Below are 6,354 nucleotides of genomic sequence, written 5' to 3'. Positions count from 1 at the left end.
TTGTCTATCATACTAGATTGCATGCATGCTTATGTGGGTCGTAGTTAGGTGAGCGACTTTTTATTCTTTTTCTCTTACCCTTTGCTTCATGAGAGAAGAGTGGCCCGTGAGATTCCATTTTTAAAGGTCTTGCAAGGTCGACAGTTTAGCTTTATTATAAACATCTTATAACTCGTTTGCATTTGACAGTTTTTGCTATAAGTGTTAGTTTGCTTGCATTAAATTGGTTTAAGTGGACGATTTTTAGCTAGCTCTGAGTTTCACTCTGTTCCACTAGGTTCTCAATTGCATATAGTTTGCTTGGGGACAAGCAAAGGTTTGGTTTGGGGAGGTTTGATGCGTGCATTTCATATCGTCTTTTTAAGCCTTATTTGCAAGCATTTCTATGTGTTTTACGTAGTATTATACTACAAATGTCCCCCGAGTCGTATACTTTGGTTTGCTTTGTCTTATTTGCAGGAATGTACCAAAGAGGGCGTAATTGAGCCTTTTATTGTCTACCAAGCGTGCATATAAGAGATGAGAAGATTTGGAGCAGAAATACTTCTGCCTTGGGATACGTGGAGTCGTCTTAGAAGCTAAATCAACGTATTATGGACTAACTCAGTGGTAGATTCTTCGATCGAGAGCTTTTGCTGGCTTGACTGCTCGATCGAGTCCTTTGTGAGGCTGAAGATTCCTCGATCGAACTCCTGCTTTGTTCGATCGTGAGAAGGATTTATGGGGTTCCTCGATCGAGTAGATATTATGCTCGATCGAGAGGTTTTTGCTGGAAGTTGATCGATCGAGTAGTTTCAAAGTGCTCGATCGATCAGTCTGTGTTCTGACAAAAAATTTTATTGCGTAAACTTATTTACTTAGTATCTTAGTTATCGTATTTAGGTTAATAAATATCTCTCTTATAAATAGAAGAGACCTAATTAGGTTTAGGAATCTTTTTTCAGTCGTTAATTGGAGAACTCTTTTATCATTCAGTTTTAATTATTAGACTCTTATTCGACGCTTGCCTTTCATTTTTCCGGATCTTCATTTGTGTAATTCCTTACTCTCTTTAATTCATAAGTTTTAATTCTTTCTTGCAACATTTAATCTCTTGCCTCTTAATCGCTGCTAGGTTATTAGAGTTAATTTCTAGTTTATGCAATTTCTGTTAATTTATCTTTTAACCATGTTTAATATAGTTTTATCGATCGTTATTAGTTTTATCATCGTTATGAGTAGCTAAATTCTTAATTGCTGGGATTAGAGGAGCCATGATAGTAAAACAATGATGCTTTAATTAGTTTTAGGAGGTTTTAATGTGAGAATTGTTTTATAGCAATATAACAGTAATTACTTGGTTGAGTGCACGCGACTAATTTAATTAACCTGGTTAAATTCAGACCTAGATCAGAAGATTGGAATGAACAGACCTGTTATGAACAATAGACTACCCTAATCAGAGCGGAAGCTATTTAGGAAGAATCTAGGGCGGATAACGGACCGGAAGGACCTTTCCACTGCCCTTCTCACATCAGACCGACTGACCTTACCTTTAGCTGATTTGCGTAATATCATGGTGGACCGACATCCTAGCATCTTTGTCTCTATTTGATCACACTCTATTTCATCCTTGCTATTTTTTATTATTGTTTCTCTTATCGTTTTAAATTCAGTTCATTAGTTTAGTTAAATCAAATCAATAAAAACCCCCATTTTGTGACCATAGACAGACTAGATAAAAAGTAGATAGCGACCGCCTCCCTTTGGATACGACACTCTGCTTACCTCTACTGCATAAGTTTAGGCGGGTTAGGTTTTATTTTTTGATAGGTTGCGACAGCCATGTCAGCATGCACTACTTTTGTTAATGAAAAAACACACCGTATTCTTCATTTTCTATTTATGAAGCTTTTTGATAGATATTATAATTTGAGTGTCTTTAGTGATATCATCTTCTACCATTTTCTAAATATCAGTATCCTCATCAGGTGCTTGGGCATCTTATAAAAGAACAAATTTATTCTTGCTGTTTGATGCAATAGATGTTGCCATGGACATATCACTTTTCTGAGATCTATCATCCTCTTCTAAAATAGCTTTATGAGATAGAGCTTTATTAGTTAAAGTTAAACAATATTGGACAATTTCTTCCTTTGATTTGTCAACAATATTAAATTCATCATCAACCAACTGAGTGTCCTCATTATCCTCTTTATTAAGATAAAAGACAGTATAACTGACATTTTATCTTGAATAAGGTCAATTGTATATTGACAATTTAACTCATTAGTTTCCTTATTTTGTCTGAGCATAGTAACCCAGAAACGAGAATATGATTCTCTCTTTAAGCAGAATAATTTGTTTTGGGTATCACTCGTTTGAGGACAAAATTTCCAAATCCATGGAATAGAAAATCCAATAAAGAAATTCATTTGAATAATCCCAGTGATATCATCTTCTGGTGTTTTTGGTATAACCTCTTTCCACTTCTCAAAAAGATTTTTAAATAATGGAGGTAATATCTCTTCCGTTGTTCCATAGAACTGCCACCATACTATAAGCCAAGTTGGCAATGTTTGGTTATAAACCTGTTTAATAATTTTCCCTTATTATTATTTAAGGAGAACTCAGAACTTAATTAGGTTATCTTTACTTTGGCAAAAACTCTCATACACGTTGCTTTTACTATTGATTTTCGGATCTGAAACTTGTAATCACTTCCTTTTCATTCAATAATTTAATTAACCTTCGTTCTTTAATTATTGTTTTCTCTTATTTGTTTACTCTTCCTTGTTCTTCTTTATTTTATGTTTAATTGTTATTCCCATATGTACATCATGTCTAATCTTGTTATTGAATTAATCGTTATTGCCATCATTAGTTTGAACATGCGTAACTAAATTCCCTGTGCCAGGACGTAGGGAAGCCATGGTTATAAGACATTCATAATTAGATTATTAGGTCTGGCATTAATATATATCTGTGTTGTTAATTGTAGAATCTAATAGCATTTAATTGGTTAAGTCGACGTAATTAATTATTTGACCCGGGAAACATTGACCTAGATCGAGAGATTGGAAGAAGTTTGACCTGCTTCAAACAATAGACCATCCGAATTAGAGTAAAAGCTAAATTAGTACTCTAGGGTGAATAGCGGACCAGAAGGACCTTTTCATTTCTCCTCAGACCATATTTATGCCGACCGTTGACCTTACCGTGATCGTTGATTGACCGTGGTGACCCAAAATCCTAGCCTTTTCTCTCTTATTTGAAATCCTTTTCCTTAATTTAATTTCCTTTGCTTGCTACTTTAGTTAATAGACAAAACCAATCAACCCCCAAAATTTGTGATTCAAACGGACTAAGAACTGCAATTAGACCACTTTTATCTTCCTGTGGATACGATCCCGACTTCCTCTACTGCATTAGTTTACGCCAGTTGGTTTATCTTTGATAGGTGTGCGATTTAGCCTGTCAAATTTTGGCGTCGTTGCCGGGGAAGCAACAATTCTCTATTTGCTTATTTTAGTTTGTCTTGTCTCAGGGAACTTTAGTTCCTTGAGACCATTCTCATTTCTTTCTTTAGTGTTTTGTTTATGCCCAGGTCTCACAGGTCTGAGCTCGTACCCTTCAAATCTGAACCAGAAAAGACTTTTCGCGCTAGACGAAATTTTTGGAATGAAATTCGTCAAGCATAAGACTTGAGTACGCTTGACTCTGCCTACGCCACTTTTATTGCAAAAAATCAGTCTTTAGAGAAAGACACATCTACTTCTGCCCCTACTACGATCATGGCCACATTAGCAAGCCATTCAGAACCCACCCTTACATCCATTCTTAAGGAATTCAGGTTGTCAAACACCGATGATGGTACCTTTGAGATCCGCCTGTCCTATATTAACCTGGTAGAGCAAAACATGTTCGGAGGAGGAGCTACTGAAGATCTTGCCAAACATATGGAGAAGTTCGTTACATATTGTTACTCCATCCCTTTGACTGCCGGGGTAACGTAGGACCAAGTAAAGCAAGTTCTATTCCCTTTTTCTCTGCGAGATGGTGGTGCAGAGTGGTTGCGTGATTTGGACATGGAAGCTAATGCTATTACTGACTGGAATACACTCGCTCTTGCATTCTACAAGAGGTATTTTCCACCACAGAAGACAAATGCTCTTAGAAGGCAAATTACTAGTTTTAAACAGAGCCCCACTGAAGACCTTAATGAGGCATGGGTTCGCTTCAAGAGACTGGTCCACTCCATTCCTCATCAAGGTTTTCAGATCCGGTTTTTATGCAATCAGTTTTATAATACACTGTACGGCGATCACAGAACCTTACTTGATTCTTCTACAAATGGGAGGTTTCAAAACAACACTACTGATGCTAATGCTTGGAAATTGATCGATGAGATAGCTACTCACACTGCTGAGTATGGTAACCCCAGAGGTAGTACGAGAGGGGGTAGTTCAGATGCAGCCATTGCAGCCAAATTAGACGCATTGACTGCTTAACTTGCCGAATTGAAGATATCCTAATCTTTGGGAAACCAGCAAACGGTTCATTCCATGGCCCAACAAGAAACACCTTGTGAACGATGTGGTATTACGGGGCATAGTGCAGCTGAATGTATGAATACGATAGAGCTGGTCCATGCTTTTCAGTCTTCTATGTAACACCCCATGGTAATTGAAGAGGTCCAATGATAGGCTTAACTGACTAGTGCTTAAAGAGATTAGAAGTACTACTCATATTAACAAAGTGCACTTTCTTTTATGGTCATCCATGCGAAATAACTCGAAAGTTAAGCGTGCTTGTAATACTACAATTTTCTGTACTGTTAGATACTATATCGAGTAAGGCTTACTTTGTCGAGTAAGTGAGTTTTGGTTTTAAACCAGTGTACTATTTGATGGGTACTCGATCGAGTAGGTATCACTCGACCGAGCAGGGGGCACTCGATCGAGTAAGTGACTTCCTCGATCGAGTAACTCGGTTTTACAGGTTGTTTCACCGGGTTTGATAGCAACGTGAGAGTGTTATAAAAAGTTATTTTATCAATTCCTTTTTACTTTTTCACTGTTGCTAAACAATCTACACAAGAGAAAAGTTACATAACTTCCCCTTCTCTCATTGCTATCAAATTCTAAGGGCTAGAGTCGTCGGATCGTTGAGTTCTTTACGCCGTTGAGACCATCGCATCGTGGGTAAGCTTCTAGTATTATTTTTATATCGTCTCGTTGATTTTAGTTGAAACCCTAATTGGGTGTTTTTGAGGGTTTTGGGAGTACTGTGTTTATTAGATAGTAATTATATGATTGTGTGATTATAGGAGGTGATTTCGTAAAAGAGCAGTTTTGAATAGATGATTGTGACGATCTTGATGATTGCTTTTCCAGGTAGGGTTTCCCTACTCGGTTATTGATTACATTGTGTTTGATGGTTGTAATGTTGTTGATCAGTATCATATTGGTGTTGGTAATTGGTGTTATATAATTGGTGGGTTGTGTTTGTCTGTGGTTCGCGATGTGCATCCTCGGCTGAGTGGAGTCACTTGCGGGAGTGGCTTCACGCCCTTGATTCGCCCCTTGTGGTTCCCGTCACAAGGGGGATGTGCACATTAAGGAACTTGGGTTTTTGCTCGGTGTTGATGAGCGTGGCTTAGGTGGGAACGGCTGCGGTCCCCCACTGGCGCTGAGGATTACTGGTTCCGGCCGTAATCAGGCAGGACTAGACCTTCAGGCTAGTCAAGTGTGTGGAGATGTGACAGAGTTGGGTGATTGTATGTATTGTGTGGGAATTATCTGTATGCTTCCCTTTATTTATAAGGATTATAACGAATTTATAATGATGAAAACGAGTCATACAATAAATTGCATAAACAAAAAGTAGAGAATTAAGATTCAACCTTTGGTCCTTGCTAATTCGGCCTAAGAACAATATCGCAATGATTCGCCTATTAGTTGCACCTAAGATGATATGAGATATGCCTTTGTTCTTGCTAGAATAGATCCCCAAAATTCACTTGTTAATTTTTAGGGTTTTTTGTGTTCTTGATGAGAGAGTTAGGTCAAATTGGAATGAGAGGAAAAAGCTCCCTATTTGGCCTCCTCAAACCGTGAGAATTGAGTGAGTTGAGGAAGATTTTTCTTCCTCTTTTTAACTCTAATTTCGGTTTAGGCAACAACCAAAAATAAGGATAAAATCTCCTTATTTTCGGTTATTCCAAAAATGCATAAAATGTGTATAATTATAAATCGTCATATATTTTATTCCGTATTAATAAGTCTACACACAACAGCTTGCAGTCGATTTATTAATACCGGTCTGTAATAATTTATTATGACAATATCGTATAATATATACTTTAACTATAAA

The 6,354-nt window shown here is 37.3% G+C and overlaps 1 non-coding gene across 1 annotated transcript; it reads right to left on the bottom strand.

The window, feature by feature from the left end:
• Positions 1–4,146: 4,146 nt before the first annotated feature.
• LOC141636172 (small nucleolar RNA R71) lies at positions 4,147–4,255 on the bottom strand. Its single transcript, XR_012540804.1, has one exon. It is a non-coding gene; the product is annotated as a small nucleolar RNA R71 (small nucleolar RNA).
• Positions 4,256–6,354: the final 2,099 nt, after the last annotated feature.

Source organism: Silene latifolia, chromosome Y (genome assembly GCF_048544455.1).
Source record: "Silene latifolia isolate original U9 population chromosome Y, ASM4854445v1, whole genome shotgun sequence".
Classification (NCBI taxonomy): Eukaryota; Viridiplantae; Streptophyta; class Magnoliopsida; order Caryophyllales; family Caryophyllaceae; genus Silene; species Silene latifolia.
Note: the sequence above shows the minus strand (reverse complement) of the source record. Positions and strands in the feature narration are given on the sequence as shown.